This window comes from Rhinolophus hipposideros, assembly GCF_964194185.1.
Source record: "Rhinolophus hipposideros genome assembly, chromosome: 7".
NCBI lineage: Eukaryota > Metazoa > Chordata > Mammalia > Chiroptera > Rhinolophidae > Rhinolophus > Rhinolophus hipposideros.
Window position 1 is genome coordinate 19661424 of NC_138053.1, and position 19789 is coordinate 19681212.

The following is a 19789-nucleotide window of genomic DNA, read 5'->3' on the forward strand; positions in this document are numbered from 1 at the left end:
AGTAACTGAAACTGCAGAAGCTGTCTGTACTTGTAGCTCAATGTATACTACAAAATAGTTTATTCTAGTCTAGGAAGCTGATCACAACTGAATGGAAGCATAAAGAAGAATCCTGGTTTTGATGATGACAAAATCTCAAACTGCTTGGCTCTTTCTGTCTTCTTTGTCCCGATACGCATTCCTTCCCACACGTGTCCTTCACGTTAAGCCTCTTTAGTGATTAAGCAAAATGCATTTGTTTGCATGTACTTGGGAATATGATAATCTCAAAATCCATGTTTAATGTATATCTAATCCTCTCAGTTCTTTATTGTTTGTATGTACCCAGAAATACAAATATAACTTATCTAAATAAATAAAGTTAAGTAAAAATATAACTCATCTAAGGAGCAAATTATTTGTTTGTTTTCAGTTTTTTTATTTTCTCTTCTCAGTATAAAGAAACCAGGCACAGGCTTTTTGAAGATTATGCTACAAACCAAATTAAAGTCGAATGACTTTTATTAAAAAAAATCACAGTAATCCAAATCATAAGCATCAAGTAATTGTCCATTAGGTCAATGAATTCCAGGAAAAGTCTACCTTGAATTGTTACCCTGTTGTTGTTAAATTTTCTCTTGAAATCAGCATATACAAGTAGATTATTTTTCATAAGCCTTTCTGAATGAGACTTGGTGGGATGGAAGTTAGCTTTTCTTATCTGATTTATTACTTATGTTGTTTGTATTTTTTCCTTCTCAATCCTTTATAAACACCTACTGACTGATTCTCTATTGTACTCTGGCAAATTTTTATAATTAAAGTAATTTAAAAAAAATTAATGGAACAGAAACACTGACTGTACCACAGGTTTTGTTACTTTCAGTTATAAATCTACTTCCCATGTACTATTACTGGAACCATACGTTGTGAAAATTTATGTCTTCATTTTAGGATTATTTCTTTAAGATATTGTATTAGAAACTTCTGAAAATATGCCTCTGAACCTAATGTTTTCACACAGCATGTGTATTATTAATTTTTGAAAATGCAACCTCCAAAACCTATTACATTTGTCACACTGTGATGGAAACATTTACTCCTGGAAATTGTGTTCAGGACATAAAGGCAAGTAGCCTCAGAAGCTGGCCCATTATTGTTACCTTATCTGTATGTACATCTTCTCCTGCCAGCTATCATCCTTCATCAGGTTAGCAAGTGCACCACAAGGCAGTGACAAGTTTTGCAAAGGTTCATTTTAGGAGTTGGCATTATATTTGAGCCCTTCTCTACTGTATTAGTGAGCTCAGGCTGTCATAGCAAAATACCATAGACTGTGTGGTTTAAACACCATCTCCCCGAAAATAAGACCTATCTGGATAATCAGCTCTAATGCATCTTTTGGAGTAAAAATTAATATAAGATCCAGTATTATATTATGTTATGTTATGTTATGTTATATTATACTATACTATATTATAAAGACCCGGTCTTATAGTAAAATAAGACCGAGTCTTATATTAAATTTTGCTCCAAAAGATGCAGTAGAGTTGATTGCCCAGCTAGGTCTTATTTTCAGGGAAACAGCAACAGGAATTTATTTCCGTAGTTCTGGAGCCTGAGAAATATAAGATCAAGGTGCCAGCTGATTTGGTTCCCCAGTGAGGGACCTCTTCCTGTCTTGCATTTGGCTACCTCCTCACTGTGTCGAGAGAGAGAGAGAGAGAGAGAGAGAGAGAGAGAGAGAGAGAGAGAGAGAGAGAGAGAGAGAAAGGGAGAGAGAAAGGGAGAGAAAGGGAGAGAAAGGGAGAGAAAGGGAGAGAAGGAGAGAGAGAACTAATCCCATCATGAGGGCCTCATCTAAACCTAAGTTCCTCCCAGAGCCCCATATCCAAATGCTATCACATTAGCGGTTAGGGCTTCAACACATGAATTTCTGAGGCACACAATTCAGTTCATAGCATCTACTGTGACTACTAAAGCCATCACAGAAGGCTAGTATTTCAAAGAAACATGAATGTCAACTTAGCTTGGACCTTTCCTACTGGCCTGGCCTCTTTGGGTCTTTTCAGTTTATCAGGCTTCCATCCTACTTTCCATTCCACTTGTCTCCACCTGTGCTCAGCCTATTCCCTCTGCTGGACCATACCCCATCATACAGCATATGTACAAATTCTACCTGTCATTCGACATCCATCTCAAATACCACCATCCATCTTGAAATACCACCCGTTTAAGCATCTGTGCTTCTCACAACCAGAAATCATTTATTCATGCTCTGGTGTCCCTAGCATCTTTAATGTGTACTTTGAGGCATCTGCCACTCTAAAATATATATCACCTTAATTAAGAGTCTTGCCTTCTGTTTTAATGCTTTGTGTATTTGTTTTTAATGGATATGGTAAGACATGCAGAAACGGAAATGAGTGTCATGAAGGAAGACATTCTTATTTTACTCACTGTCCCCTGGAAACATGAGGTATGGCACACCAGGCAGGGTCCTATGGGAGGGAGGAGGGATGAACAGGCAGAGGGAGGGGACGAGTGGGCTAAAGCTTTGCTGTGTTTTCTGCAGGTAGAAAGAGGTGAAGCAGGGTAAGGAGATTTAGGGTTGGGTCATGGGAATAATTTCTGTGGACTCTGGGCTGTAGTGGCTGTCCTAGTTATCTGATCCTGGGTCTTGGGGAGATTAGGGCAAGGTAATAGTGGCCAAGAGTGAGAGAGCCCCACAACAGAGGTGGTTGGGGGTATGAACCCTGGATTTGTTGGTTTGTATATCGAAGGTGTATTCAAAGTCATGCCCTTTTACTGTCTCTAGGAATTAGCTAGCCCAGGGAGAGTCAGTCCTTCCTACGTCAGCAAGGCTCCAGATGCCAGAGCATCAACAATACGGAAACTAAGATATATAGTTAATACAACTTCCTTTGTTAGAAATCCTTTTGAAGTAACCCCTTTAACAGAGGTACTTATTGGGAGAATTAGGAATGAGCCTATGAAACTAAGTAAAATCAATAGCAGATCTTGGGTAGAGGACGGCCGGGGAGGCTGGGATTAGAAGGCGGTGCAGAGAAATTCTCAGATCCTTGTTCTTTTGCTCTCTGTAGCCTCTTCTCTTTCACTCTGCCACTTCTTTTCCTATACCTCATGGCCTGCTTTGCCCTCTACTCTAGATTTTTAGCTTCCTTGTAGCATTGTCCTAGTAGTGTCTCTTTTGTCTCATTATTTTCATATAAATTCCTCCTCTGATCCTTTATGGCTGCCTGCACACTGATTTTCTCCACGTCGCACAATTTGCATTCCTAAAGAGGACTGTGTTTGGCTTCACAACTTGGTAGAGCAAAGTTTGTGGTACCTGGATGGACTGAGCAGTTTCCCTCAGAAGAGGTGGTATGTATGGCAGGGCCCATGATGAATGTGTGTGATTGGTGTTAAGATTCAGGAGGGAAGAAGACATGTACCTTCCCCCTCACAAAGCTCCCAATCTAGAAGAGGAGAAATGGTCCATAGGAGCGCTGTAATTCATGTGAAAAAGCTATGTAAAATTAGTGAAGTGATAATGGATAGCATTTCTTTATTTCTAGTAATAATAATAGTAATATCTTATTGTGTATATATTACTTTGCATATGTACAAGTAGTGTATATATTATTAATGTACATCTTACTTATGAAATGCCAGGAAACTGTTTCATTGTTCCAAGTGCTGTACATACATATTCTTATTTCATCCTCAAAACAACACTGTCAGGGACGTTTTATTAATATAATGATTTTACAGGAGATTAAACAAAGGCACAGAGTGGTTAAGTGATTTGCCCAAGGTCACAGAGAGTGTCAGAGCTGAGATTCAAACCCAGGAATTTTGACACGCTTGTCTCTGATGATAATCATGATACTGTACTTCCACTGTAAGTGGACAAAATGTTCCATATTCTTCTGATGTGATGCATCAGACTTTATATGAGAATAGCTGAAGGCCTATACATTAACCAGTTCAGTAGTCTGTGCGAGTCATTTTACTTGATATGTAACTTATCTGAATGTTAGTAAAGTTATTACTGCTGACAAATGACTGTAGTCTAAGAAAAGAATACACATGTGAAAGAATGTAAAGATGATGTGATTCATATGCTTGGTTGATGTTTTTAGACATATTTGTAGCTTTTGGTCATTTGGGAAAATATATAGATTTCCTGTTGACTTAGGCTTACTCTTCCGCAGAAAGTCTGAAAGCTGCCACATAAAAAGGATTTACATGCTTATTGGGAAGCAACATAGACTACCATGGGGAAGCTATTACATTGACATGCGATGGAATATTTCATTTAGTGAGATTTCATGGAACCAGTCACAATCACAATCGCAACCCTGCCTACTTCAAACAAAAGAACTCTCTGCAGCATTTAACCCAAACAACCAGATGGTGGGCTAATACGTTGTGTACACGTTGCTACTCAAATATGTTTTCCAACTTCTTGGCTGCCAGGGGAGAGCCATTGATAGCATAACTATGTCATTGATAATTTGTCAGTTTGCCCTACTAATGACAGAAACTGTAACTATCAAAATGATTAGAGAACTGTCTAAGCAATAGCTGTCATCCCAGAAATTTTGAAGATTATCTTTGCAGTGCAACAAGCATGAGGATGGCGAGTAAAATATGAATTGCTGTGACTGTGGGTTCAGTACCTTTCTTACATTATTGTATATGACAAAATAAGTACGTAAAGGAAGGAAGGAAGGAAGGAAGGAAGGAAGGAAGGAAGGAAGGAAGGAAGGAAGGAAGAAAGAAAGAGAAGATAAAGCTTCTATTGACATTTTAGAGTATTCTAAAAATACGCATTTTTATTGCTACATTTTCTTATTTGTATGCACGTCCCAAATCTAATATACAAAGAGAAATTATTTTTTAAAAGGAATTGTTTTCATTTTATTGAGCCAAAAGGTAATGTCACCTTTTAGAAGAAAACAGACCCCATCCATGTTTTGTTTGTTTGCTTTGTGTATAAAATATATGCAGCTGTGTGCCTTGAGCAAAGCAAGAGACACATGTTGTCACCTCAAGAAACATATTGAGTTGAAAGATTTACTAAAAGAAAGCAACCCAATGAACAATAAATGGTTGATTATGCAGTTTCAGAAGCTGGGTCAAGAAACAGGGAGTAAAATAAAAAGATATACATTTATATTAGAAAATAAAAACAGAAAAATCCCCATCTTGAAAGTCACCTCTATAATACAGAGAAATTTATAACAGTCTACTTGCTGTAATCCACAATTGTTTGGCAATATTTTAATATATTCCAGAGAAGTCATTGAGATCTGCTGTGCATACATTCTATTTCAGCTCCTTCCCAACTGGCCAGATTTCTCTCTTTTATTTATGAATTTGATTATAATGTTAACAAAAACCACAGCTTAAGCCAAATAATGTTCTGCCTGGGAATAAGGCATATGAACAGCAAATAAATGCATTTTGCAATATATTAGTATTTTGCATCAGAAGTACATGCTAAAATATTACTGCACTGCCCCTTTGAAAGGGAAATTGGTTTTGTTACTTTATTTACCTATTAGGTTTTATTGCCCGCCATATTACATTTTGACAGTTCTATACTGAAAGTGTATTCTGATGGCGCTTAGGACTGCAGAGTGTTGCTAAATTCTCAAACGATAGAAAAAAAGTCCTTGGAAAAACATATTTAAGTCAAGTATGCTTTGTCCAGTTTAGCTTAGAAGTGACTTTGCTTCAAAAGAAAACCGTGCACTCTATGAAAGAGTAATGATTTTAAAAAATGGCAAAAGGAATTGAATACATTGCTTTTACTGTTTAGAAAGAAAGTGTGACAGGCCATGAGAGAAATCAAAGCCTGGGCAGCAATCATTCCCCTGCAGAAACTACAGGTAGGTTAGTGGGGAGCGGACTGCAAAATGCGTGTTTTCTTCAGGCCTCCTACTGGGACTCTGGAAAGGGTTGTACTTTGTTTCTTCTTTTCAGATTCCAGACCTTTGGGTGGTAGCATCCAATGCAAACCTGGGACATTTCCAGGGAGGGGATTTTTGTCTAACTTCTCAGTGGACTTTAATATTCCCACAGGCTGCTGAGGAGAGGAAGTATGGCCTTGTATTACCACCTCCCATATCTACTCTATACTCCTTTTTTTCATTGTGTCCTCATTTTATATTTGGATTCTCAGTATGGTCTTTGGGTCTTTCAAAGCATTAAAAAATGAAGGCATTAACCTTGGTCCTTTAGTTTGTTTCACTCCTCAGACCTGATCTACAAAGTGTGACTGACGTGTCCTAGTCTCAGTTATAAAATGAAAGGTCGTTTTAGCAAAGTAAAAATTCTGTCCCTTACTCTAAAAATTTTTTCTGTCCCAGAATTAAACTCTTTCTCTAAAATTTAACTGTGCAATTTTCGTGAGAGCCATATATGTGTTACTTACTAACAAGCAGTAGTGACTCTTTTAGAATAAGTTGAAATTAGTTTAAAAATAAATTCATTTGGCAATGAATATATAAATGTGGCATGAGTGACTGAGTTTGCTCATAATTATTCTTGATTTACAGGTATGGAAATTCTTTTGAAAGACTCGAGAAGGAGGTGATAAAGCATCAGGGGATGAAGTTCTAAAGTTTACTTTGGAGGGTTTCTATTTTTGAAACCTTATTCAGATTATCAGTGCTTTGAATAATATCATATTAGTTAGAGTAAATTGGTCTGGTTAAAAGAGAAAAAAAGATCATGAGTAATTAAAATTTCGACACAATTTGAAAATGTGACTAAGAGTTTATATTCTAGATATATTTGACTTATTCTGGCTCATTGTCTTGACCATTGGGGTACTAATGTGGGAAGGAGTGATGCAAGTATTTTCATCTTAGAAAATGTTTATGGCATAATTATGTTATAATTATATTGGCAAAAACTTGCTTTTAGATATATAGTTCACATGACTGAAGTCTGATTAATCTCTACTGTGGGTGGATGATTTTGAGAGACATTTGGCAGTTGAATGTGGCATGAATGAAGGAATTTAAAGCTAGGTTAAAATATCTAAATATGGTACATTCCATAGTCATTAGTTACTGGGAAAGCAAAGGCATTGATACACAACTATAGAGAAATTACTCCATGTCTTGCTTACGTGTCACGTGCACAGTATAGACCTTGAGAGCAAGCAGAAATCTCCCATTGGAGAGTTCATGACAGGGCAACTCGTGAGCAAAAGTGGGAGAGATATAGCTTAGGATCCCATAATAGAGCTTCTTGAAGAGATTTCTTGTGCTCTCAGCTGATCAAGAGGAAAATAAACTGATGGACAAAGTAAGAGAGAAATCTAAAAGACAATAAAAAAAATTAGAAAATGATCATGTTACTATATTGCTTCAGCTAACTCTCCCAGAGTGACTCATGTCAGGTGGCAGAGCTGAAGCATGTCATGGCATTCTGCAAAAAGAAACTACCCAAGTGCATAATATACACTGGGAAAACTTGACCACCTTAAATCGTGCAATAGAAAATAGGTTATTCCTGGGATCCGGTCAGGATGGCAGAGTAGGCAAATGCTTTGCTTACCTCCTCTTCTTTAGGTATATAAATGTTGAATAACTATTGTGTACACCTGAAGCTAATATAATATTGTATAGTTTAATGAAACTCTTTTAAAAAATATTAAACCAGCCAAAAAATAAGGAAAAAAGAAATAAAAAGAAAGAAAGAAAATAGGCTATTCCTTACTTTGCCAAAATGTGATAGCCTGTTGTTAGTGAATTTAATCTGTACAGTCTCTCTCCTTTCTCACATCAAGTGGGAGGATGGGCATAACTTTTGCCTCTGATTCCTCTGTAGACCAAGAAGGCAAGTAGAAATCCAGTGGTGATGTAAACGTGGTTCTGGAATTTTCAGAATCCCGTGAGTGTGTGGAAGTGGACTCTAGAGTTGTTGGAACAAACTCACATACACTTAGTCTCCTTTGGTTTCTCGTTCTGTAGGCCTGGCTGTGGAGCAATATGCTGCCTGGATCCTCTGGACTCTGTTCCAGCACTTATTCTCCCCTGCTCCACAGAGCATGAGCTGAGCAATTGGCTGTTGTCAAAGAACTGTGAAGGCAACCCCTCAGAGAGTGGAAGCCACTATACCTGGAGATGCTGGGCCAGCTAACAGCAGGGCCAACGAGGTAGGTGGCTGAGGAGGTGGATAGAAACAGGAGGCGGGGAAGAGGGATGGGGCCATACTTGACTGTGATAAGTCTGTTAGACATATATCTTTAGATTCTGTTACTTCAGAGAAGGAAGTACATACAGCTATAAGATAGTAAGGAAAAATGCTTGGTTGAAGCATATCAAAGTAAAAGAGGATAGGAAAATAACTTTTTTGATATACTGAGTTGCTTAAAGAGTGTCAGGTGGTCTGACAAAGAGATGTGACTGGCATAATATCGCCGAGAGAGTGTTTAAAACTAACAGCACAAACAACAGTTTATTGGTTACCAGAGGATTAGGAGGGAGGAGGCTGGTAGATGAGGGTAAAAGGAATCAATTATGTGGTGATGGAGAACTGATTCTGGGTCGTGAACACAGTGATATATAGACGATGTATTGCAGAATTGTACACGTGAAACCTATGAAACTTTACTAACAATTGTCACCTCAATAAACTAATTAAAACAAACAGACAAACAAAAAACTAATAGTGCAACTGAATGTGCTTGACCAATTCATGAAAAAAAACACTGGAGGAAAACAGAAGATCTCTTGGGGAAGGGAATGCTGCTAATCAAGGACTTTATTAAGTATTTTTGTTCTAGAAAGATACAGAAAATTATTTAAAAAGTAAATCATTCATATTCATATGTAATTACTATTCACATTTTGATATATTTTCTTCCTCTGTTTTTCAATATGTATCTGAATTTTTTCCTTGGTATTCTTCTATGCAAATAATTTTATATCCTGCCCTTTTCAGTGTGTGTGTGTGTGTGTGTGTGTGTGTGTGTGTGTGTGTGTGTATTATAGTTGACATTCAATATTATGTTAGTTTCAGGTGTACAGTGCAGTGATTAGGCATTTATATACTTTATGAAGTGATCTCTTGATAAGTCTAGTACCTATGTGACACCATACACAGTTTTACATTATTGACTATATTCCCCACACTGTAGTTTATATCCTGGTAACTATTCTGTGACTACCAATTGTCCTTCCTAACCCCTTCACCTTTCTCACCCAACCAACCCCGACCCCCTTTGCGTCTAGCAACTATCAGTTTGTTCTCTCTATCTATGAGTCTATTTCTGTTGTAAACATCATTTTAAATGATGCATTATATTGCATCATGAGAATTTATAAAGTTTACTTAGCTTTTACCCTGTTTGTTGGTGTGCATTATTTCTGTTTTATATTTTTATAATTAATGGCATAATATCATTGCTCATGTAACAATTACTTTTTAAAATTATTTGGGCAGTATAATATCTAGATGTACAATATTAAGTCAGAAAATTTATTGTAAATGCTCTTGATTTATCTGTCAGTTTTCAGAAGTCTTTCAACAGTGTTTACAGAAGGGCCTCTTTCCTTGCTTAACCATGTTAAACATTTAAATTGTAAAATCTTTGTTATTTAAGAGAAAAAATGGTATCTCTTTATTTTTTTATTATTATTAAGTTTATCGGGATGACATTAGTTAATAATATATAAATTTCAGATATACAACTTTATAATACAACATCTGTATACTCTATTATGTGCTCACCACCTGATGATGTCTGGTCTTCTTCTATCACCTTGTATATGACCGACCCCCTTTACCCTCTTTGTCCTGCCCTCATCCCCTTTCCCTTCTGGTAAGCACCATTCTGTTATCTATATCTATGAGTTGGTTTATTTTATATCCCACATATAATTGAAATAATGAAGTTCTTCTACTTTTCTGTCTGATTTATTTCACTTAGCACAATACTCTCAAGATTCATCCATTTTGTCACAGATAGCAATATTCCATCTTTTTATGGCTGAGTAATATTCCATTGTTTATATGTACCACATCTTTAACTATCCATTGACATGTGGCGATTGTAAATAATGCTGCAGTGGGCATAGGGGTACATATATCTTTTTGAATAACTGTTTTCAAAAATTTCTGGCAGGTACCCAGAAGAGGGATTGCTGGGTCATATGGTAATTCTGTTCTTAATGTTTTGAGGAACCTCCATACTGTTTTCCATAGTGGCTGCACCAATTTACATTCCTACTAACAGTGAGTGTATGATGGTTCACTTTTTCCACAGCCTTTCTAACACTTGTGATTTCTTATCTTATTGATAATAGCCATTCTAACAGGTGTGGGGTGGTATCTCATTGTAGTTTTGGTTTGCATTTCCCTTTCAGCTAGTGATGTTGAGTATTTTTTCATACATCTGTTTACCATCTGTATATTTTTCTTGGAAAAGTGTTTATTCAGGTCCTCTGTCCATTTTTTAATTGGATTGTTTATTGTTTGTTAGTTGTATGACTTCTTTATATTTTGGGGTATTAACCCCTTATCAGAGGCATTACTTTCAAATATTTTCTCCCATTCAATTGGTTGTTTTTTGTTTTGTTTTGTTGATTGTTTCTTTTGCTGTGAAGAAGCTTTTTAGTTTGATATAGTCCTAAATGGTGTTTCCTTGGAAGTGTTTTCTTTGACTACCAGTAAGTTTGAACCTTTTTTCATGTATTTTTATTCATACATCCAGCATATACAGAGGGTGCAAAAAAAGTATACACATTTTAAGAAATGAAAAAACTATTAAAATTATAATACTCAATATATACCGATAACAAAAGACGAATACAAGTCATGTTTGACTTCTGCAATTACAAGAGGTGCTCAAAGTGGTAACCATCAGCATCCAGACACTTCTGATTATGGTGACCTACTGCTTGAGCAACATTGATAAAAGTGTCCACTTGTATACATTTTTTTGGCTCCTTTGGTATGTATGAGGATCCATTATGTCTCAGGTAATGAACTAGGAACTAGGGACCCAGAAAAAAAGGAAAGTTCTTTATCTTGTGTAGAGAATGTAGATGGCAATGGAAAGCAAAGCAGAATAATGAGGTAAAAAAATAATGGAAATGCCCGATTTTTGAAAGACTACTCAAGAACACCGCTCTGAAAAGATGGTATTTGAATGAAATACAAATGTAGTGAATAGAGAAGCCAGGGACAATCTGGGGGCAAAGCTGGCCATGCAGGAAAACGAGTAGGACAATGGCTTTGAGGCAGGCATGCACCTGGTACATGAGAGCAGTTGTGAGGAGAACAGCATATCAGGTAGGGAGTGAGGGATATGGATAATGGTAGGAAATGACTTTAGAGGAGGAGGTGGGTGCAAGATGGTATAGACCATGCTAAGGGCTGATAATTTTATTGAAAAGTCTATTTTATTCCCAGTAATCGACAGTTCTTCCTGTGTGTGTGTGTGTGTGTGTGTGTGTGTGTGTGTATTTATTTATTTATTTATTTCTGAACTCAACGTGTTCTTCTCCTCTATTTTTCTATTCCTGTGCTAATACCACATTTTCTTAATTAATTTTCATTTAAAATAAATCTCAATATTTGATATTACAAATAGTCCCGTCTTTTTCTTTTTCCTCAAAGGTATCTGTAAGACATTGCACTTCGTATAAATTTTAGAAGCTAACTCCTCAATATCAGCACCTATGATATCAATAAATATTAGCTAGGATTTGGCTGGGAACAAATCAAAACTATAAATTGATTTGGGAAGAGTTGAAATCTTTAGTCTTTCAATCCATAAATATAGTACCTCTCACATTTTATTAAGGTCTTCTTTAAAGTTTCTCAGTAAAGTTTTATTATGTTTCCTTGCAAAGTTCTTACATGTGTTTTGTTATATTTATTAGTAAATATAATATTATACATGGTATATTTTCACATTTCTTTATTTATTACTTGTATATAGAAATAAAATTTATTTTTGTAAATTCATTTTGAATCTAGCAATCTCAATAAATTCTCTTATTAAATCAAAAATTTTATTTGTACATTTTGGAAATCCTGCATATACAATCACATCATCCATAAATAATGAGTCTGTTGTTCATTCTTAGCTAATCCTTGTAACTTTCATTTCCTTTATTCCCATTACTGAACTGGATAGGACCTCCAATATGATATACTCATCTTGTACATACAAGGGAAATACTTTTAATATTTAATCATTGAGTATGATAGATAGCTTTATCACTTTAAAGAACTGGCTCAGTGCTTAGTTTGATAAAGAGTTTTTTTTCTTTTAATAGTAAATTCATTATAATTTTGACTTTTGCTACTTTACCGTATCTATTGAGATGATAACATAATTTTCTCTTTAATCAAATAGTTGCTAATTGATTTTCTAACATTTAAACACCTTGTCATTTTTCATACAATTTGGTTATGATGTATTATGCTTTTTTTGTGTTGCTGAACTTCATGTGCTTTTCTTTTGTTTTTAGGATTTTTGCATGTATGTTCATAAATGAAAATGGAAAGTAATTTTACTTTCTCATTTTTTCCTTCTTGTATTTTGATTTCAAGATTTCAAGGAAACCATCTGGGTTTTGTAAAGTGAGTTGCGAGTATTATCTCATTTTTTTTTCTGATAGATTATGTAACACAGGACTTTTTTTTATCCATTAACTTTTGGAAGAATTTTCAGTTGAGCCATGTGAAGCTAAAGATTTCTTTGTAAAATTGGTTTATCTGGAAAACAAAAACAAAAGCTGCTTATTCTGTATCTTGGTTACAGGATAGTTTAAGATCTCACTTTCCCTCTTTCCCCACCCTCTCTCTCTCTCTCTTGAGTTTTGGTAAGCTATCATTTTAAAGAAAATTTTTCATTTCATTTAAAATTCCATATTCATTATCATAAAGTTGAAAAATATCTCATATCATTTTAATATCTATAGTATCAAGGTTTAATCCCCTTTAAATCCCGGTATTGGTTTACCTTTTCCCTTTTTTCATGATTCCCCACAAGCTTATTTATAATTGTTTTTAATTAACCACTTTTTATTCCCTTCTATTATATATTTATTTTCTATGATTTCTCTTTTGTCATAAGCAGCATTTTCTTTATTCTATGTTCTTTGAAGTTATTTTGCTGTTCTTTTATTTACCTCCTTGAGATTAATACTTAATTCAATTTCCAGTCTTTCTTTGTTCTAATATATGCATAAGTTTGTCATCTTCATCCCAAAATTCAGTTTAAATTAATTTCTGTTTACTGTTATGTTTTATTTTTACTTATGTCTTACTTATGAACAGTTTTCTTAATTTCCAAATATGTAGAGCTTTTCTAGCTATCTGTGATTTCAGTCCTTTGGAATTTGCTGACTTTTGCTTTATAACTAAATATTGTCAATTAAAAAAAAACTTTCACATGTGCTTATAATGTTTATTCTGCAAGTTTCTACATATATCCAATGAGTTAATTATATTTTCTATTTTTGTTCCTTTTATATCCTTATCTTTTCTCTCTTTCCTATCAGTTACAGAGAATTATGTGTTAAAAATCCCCACTGTGATTATGGATTTGTCTATTTCTCTTTGCAGGTCCATAAATTTTACCTTTATATATTTTGAGGATCTGTCATTAGGAATAAACACATTTATAATTGTTATATCTTTCTGATTAATTGAACCGTTTATAATTATGAATACAGGGAAACCCATTTTTTTTATCCAGTTTTTGTTATTTAACTGGAACATTTAGCCCATTTTTATTGTCTATAATTACTGACCTTTTTGGAATTAAATCTAGTATATTATTCTGTGTTCTCCAATTGTGTGTTGATAAAAGTGAACTGGCATCTTAAGATAACCAACCATAGAGCTGGGAGGACTAGGGGTGGAGTTGGGTCCCTTGTTAACTCTAGTCGTGACTTCCTGTTGAAACTTCCTGGTAGCTTCCAGGGGAGGGATCCTTTTATATAGGGGCCATCTAGAGAAGAGGCTCTGGGTTTTTTTGTTTGTTTGTTTGTTTTTATACATTGGCAGCCGGTTGGCAGCCTGGTCAGAGGAGTGTGTTCTCACACTACTGTCGTGGTCTGTTTCTTTTTTCTTTTCCGAATAATCCGCTGTTTTGGTGGATTGCTTGGAGAGTTTGCCAGTCGATAGTGTGTTTTGTTATTTCATTGCTTCGCTGCTTGTAGATTGATTACTTGTCACTTCACTTTTTTCTGTGCACTAGGTCAGGTGTTATACACTCGGTTTTTATTATTTTAGCAGTTATCCTAAATTTGTAACATGCGTTCTTAATTTAGCAAAGTCATAGAAAAATCAATGTTTTATCCTCCTTTGGGGTAGTAATACAAGGACCATTTAATCCAGAGTGTCCAGCCTTTGGTGGTCCCAGTGTAATGCAGGGTGGGTATTTTTTGATATTCACCTTGAGCAGACTCTAAGCCATTATTTGTGCCCTAAGTACAGGCCAAGTTTGCAGATTTATGCAAATGCCCTCAGGGCAAACGCAGCTTTGGGTTCTCTTAGAAGTTTGCCCACCCACTGGTTTTATGCTTCCTCCCAGAATTTGGATGGACAGTTCTCTGTTCTCCGGGTAGCTCTTCAAAGCTTTTAAGTTATATTTAAAAATGCATTATTTAGTGATTTTAGTTGACTTTAGGAGGAAAGTTGATACAAATTATCCCATTAGAGTGGAAAGGAAGGCTAAATTAAAAAAAAAAAAAATATATATATATATATATATACACACACATATACATATATACACACACACATTGATATATGTGTGTGTGTATGTGTGTGTGTGTGTGTGTGTGTGTGTGTATATATATATATATATATATATATATATATATATATATATATATATATATATGGTAGTAACCTTTTCCTACTATGTTTATGGCAACTTTAAAATTTTTTAATTTAACTTTTTCTTTGAGAATGCTGCCTTTCCATGTATGCTTAGAAAGGTTATTCGACATTGTGATCAGATTAATATTTATTTATATTTTCTTGTAGTTTATTATTATTTTTAATACTAAATCTTTAATCCATCTGTATCCTTTGTATAATGTATGTCCTGGGGAACAAAATGCATTTTTCCCCCAAATAGACCTAAAATGTTACCAGAATATTTTGTTGAAATTAACTCCCAATATTCTAATAACTTATAATACCTACTTGATTTTATGTATTCGTGTCTTCTATTGATACAAGTCTATAATTGTATTGGTAGGATACCAATGTAATTGTTGCACTCTTATTGTGGTTTTTTAATCTCCTTAAGGCCAATTTCTATTATTTTTCTAACAAAAAATCAGTATGATTTCTTTAAAATCGCAACTTCAAAATATTAATTCAATAATAAGTGATAGGCACATATGTTTTTCACAGTTATGATACAAAATAATGCCCTTGGCTCATTTATGTTTACAGAAAGTGAAAACATCAACAACCCTTTCCATTGCCTATAATTTAGGGTATATTATCTGCTTATTGCTATACATATTATTGGCCTAAGGCAGACTGAGGGCGCATATTGGAACACACACATTGATAGAATGTGTGTACTTCACTTATTTTTTTCTTTCTAAGTAGCCTAAAACAAAAGCATGAAGGAATAAGATCCATAATTTTCTTTTTGGATGTATGAAAAGTACAAAAACAAATATGGGTTAGATAAACTCAAATATTTTCAGCAAATTATTTATGCAATTACAAACACTAGTAAAGAAGCTTCTGTCATTTGGTTTGAAGTTTAAAAATACATTTCCTGGATTCTGGTTATTTTCAGTAAGTGTGATGTGCCACTCAGAGAACATATTTATTTTGTTGTGGTCAATAAAAGGGTATTAAAGGAAAAGTCTAATATAGATAATTTAAAAAATTATTGACTGATTTTTGACAGGAAGTTAATTAAGAAATTTATCAATGTTCATATGATTAAAGAACATAAATTATTTTTATTCAGGTTGACAATTCTGAAAAAAATAATTTTTTAGATATATTAAAACATAGCATAGTACCTGTTCTTCATAATAATCTTTAATTCAAGAGCAGTGTGTTTCATTTTGCTTTAGATGTTCTCTGATCAAAAAGGGAAGATTATGATGGCTGTGTAGCCAAGCTTACGTCATTGTTTAAAAAAACTTCCATTACATTATTTATCTGCATTTCATCTCATATTTTCAATCAATTTAAAAGCTCTTTTAGGAAAGTCAGAAATCTTTTTCTTGATATTAAACTTATATTCAGAATTTTTAAAAGTCATTTAAAGAAAGGCTTCTGTACTGATTCTGCAATGAATGCACTGTGGTTTCTGTGGAGAAATGAGACTCCTCTGAGAAAGAGTTTTTCATCAAAGATCAGTGTATGCATTATTTGTGACAATCAGTAATTCTAAGAAAATGTTTATAGCAGTTAAGCAAGGGTATGTATAAAAGAATACGATACCTAAACTATTGTCTTAATAGATTAGAGGCATATTTATTATTGTTCTTACTGTGAAGCTCACCATGTGTGCCACCTAAAAAATTCCACAAATACGTGTTACTGGTTATATATTAGGAAGTATGGAGAGCAAGTAATAGTTTTCAAGTGCCAGTTAAAAAATATTCTATGGAAATTTGTAAAACAAGGAAATATATATATATATATATATATATATATATATATATATACACATACATACATATGTATATATATATATATTTCTTGAGAAATCATCTTAATTTTTATGTATCAGATAAGGACTCCTTTTGAGGAAATGTAGCATGTGCTGTGCCATGCAGCTGCAAGGTTATCAACACTGAGGCAAATACAGGACAGCAGGAACTCGGACATAACGTGAACAATTCAGAAACTAGATAACCACAAGTTTTAATTACTTTTTCATCACACAGAATCTTCCGGAAATCAAATTTCTTCTTTTGAACAATATTATCTTTGCTTTTCTGAAGTTCCTTTGTCAGAAAAAACTTGTTCTTAAATCATTTTTAAGAAATCTCAATGACTTAATGCGGCTTAGAAAGGACCAATATACAAATTTAACCTTATAAACTTCTTCCTTGAAGCCCTAAGGTTCATTTTATCTTCCACCCCTCTTGGTGTTGTATTCTTTCATACTGCTCCTTTGGGCTGGCATTTGGGACATCTGCCACTTCTCTGTGGAGGGTGTCGGTCTCTCATATAGCTGTAATATGAGGTGAATCATCTCCTATCAAGCATAAAAAGACAATTTTAAAGTAGTGAAATCAAGGTGATGTTAAAAGAAATGCTGTAAGGAGTCATAAAATAATGAGCAGAGATTGAGAATTGAGATTTGAGCCACAGAACCTCTGTCTTTGAACTTTTCAAGCATAAACTATAGGAATTTATTGAAAAACAAAAGAAATAGCATGGAGAAGCATAGTCTGAGTTGACTTGATACAGAATTATAGAAATGATACATTCACATCACATTATTGTAAATGGGAAAAGAACTGTACATGATAGTTCATCAAAAAAGTGTATTTGAAAATCTAACACTTTGACCTTAAAAGAGATATATAGTCAGTACATGAATACTATTAGTTAGAAACTTATACTGTTCCATACCTGATTTCAAAGTATTAGGGAAAGTAGTAAAAAATATATGTACTCATGTGCATTGGCAGTCCTGAAATCCCACGCACTGCCTTGATGTCTCTGAGTCTCACAAGGCCCCCCAAAGCCTTCCCAGCTCTTGACAGGTTTGCCTCCCACGCAGTAAGAAAGGCTCCACCTGGCTAGGTCCCCTATCAGTTGGGCCAGCTGCACCCCACTTGGACCTTAAGCTAATGGTTTCTTCTGTCAGCCAATAAGCCAATCCCATCCTGTTGGAACTAAGGAAGGGTCACCTCACTCTTGCCACTACAAATCCAGCCTCCCACAGTCTTTGCTGGTTCACTCTGCTCTCTAGTGCACCCCCTTGTGGCCTTGCCCCCCCCACAATGTGTCCATGCATAGCAGGAATATCCCCCCTCCCCCTGCAGTGAGTATATGTGACTTATATTCTGCTATTGATAGTGTCTGTCCAAGGTCAGGTGTTGTGCATTTGGCCATCTCAAACCTTTTAGTGTTTGGGATCCCTCTTTTATCAGCAGGGTGAATCGGAGGTGATCAGAATAGCAGGCAGACATAAACTTTGGCATTTCTCTTATCCTTTCCCAAATACATGCCGTCAGTCCTTTCAGCTTCAACCAAGGTCAAATAGGGAGTTAGCCTCTCAGGAAGATTTTGTTTGTTGACAGTTTTTCCAATGATTTGTGATAAGTCCTCCCAATATACTGCAATGTGCTCTTCTTTCTCTGCCTATAAAAGATAGTTCTTTAAGCTCTAATCCAATCGTCCAATAAAAAAAAGAGAACAATAGAGACATAACAGTTGAAGAAGTCTTAATGCTTTTTATAATTATTCCTTGAATCCAGTACAAACTGGACTGGTTAGAAATTGGTTTCTAAGAAGAAAGATTACTTAAAAAAAGAATTTTTATGAACTCTTGTTAGTTATGCATGGAACGGAACGTTGTGACACTACATGAAAAAAATAAATCATTTTAATATGTTTACCGAAGCTTATAGTTAGTTACCAGTGACAACGAGAATAGGAGTTAAGTCCATGGATTAGGGGTTGCAAACTCAAATAATGACAGGAACCAGGCAGGTAATTAAATGGGTGAAACAGAGTGGATGATGATCTAATTTTAAATGTAGGCAACTAATTAAAAATGTTTTAAAAATACTGTGTAAGCCAAACAAAACACATCTGTGGACCACATGTCCAAGGGCGACCCTAAAGCAACTTTTGAAATCCTACTAATTCTTCAAGGTCTGCATTATATATTGTATGCCTGCCTTTCTAAGAATCCTATTATTGCAGAGGCAGCCCAAGCTGCTTCTGACCTTCTTGGAGCTTTTATTAAACTAATAATTAGAATTACAGTTATAGCACTTTGGCTCCTTCACTTTTTCCTCAGTGGAGCTTTTATTCCTCATGACACTGAAGGGCCTTGGGAGCAGGGACCACGTATTACGTTTCTTTCATTTTCCCTTATTGGATGCCCTTTATAAGTACTCAATCAATCATAATAATAATAATAATAATAATAATAATAATAATAATATAGCAGTAGTTAACATTTATAAAGCTCTTTCCATGAGTATGATCCATTTCTATTATATTGCTTAATCCTATAGCAATCTGTGAGGGAGGTACTGCTATCATCCCATTTTACTGACCAGAAAATGAGGCACAGAGAAGTTAAGAGATAGGTCAAGGTCACACAGCTGTTGGGGGTGGAGCCAGTAAATTGGGCCAGTCTGATTTTAGAACCTGTTCACTTAGCCACCATGCCACAACTGTTAACTGATTCAATATAATTGATTGTAGCCCAGAGTTTAACACTTTTTGTACCAAACGTTTACCACAGTGTTAGTGAGTCTTGAGATATCAGGCTAAAGCCCCATTCTATTCTATATGCATTCCTATTCTTTTTCTGTCTGTTGTCCATTTTGGAATACTAGGAAGAAATGGAATAGTAGAATTAACATAGCATAGTTATGCCCATAAGATGTCAAAATAGCCAGGCAATTTGTTCAAACTCTCCATTCAAATTTAAGTGTTACATCAGTTATATTCACCAGTCTGGTAGTTTTGTATTTGCAATTGGAAGTTTAACAGCAATGAAGGAAATATTGAATAGTTTCATGAGAATAACTTAGGAGGAAATAGGAAAACCATTGGTGGTGAGGAAATTACTCTTCTGCAGTTG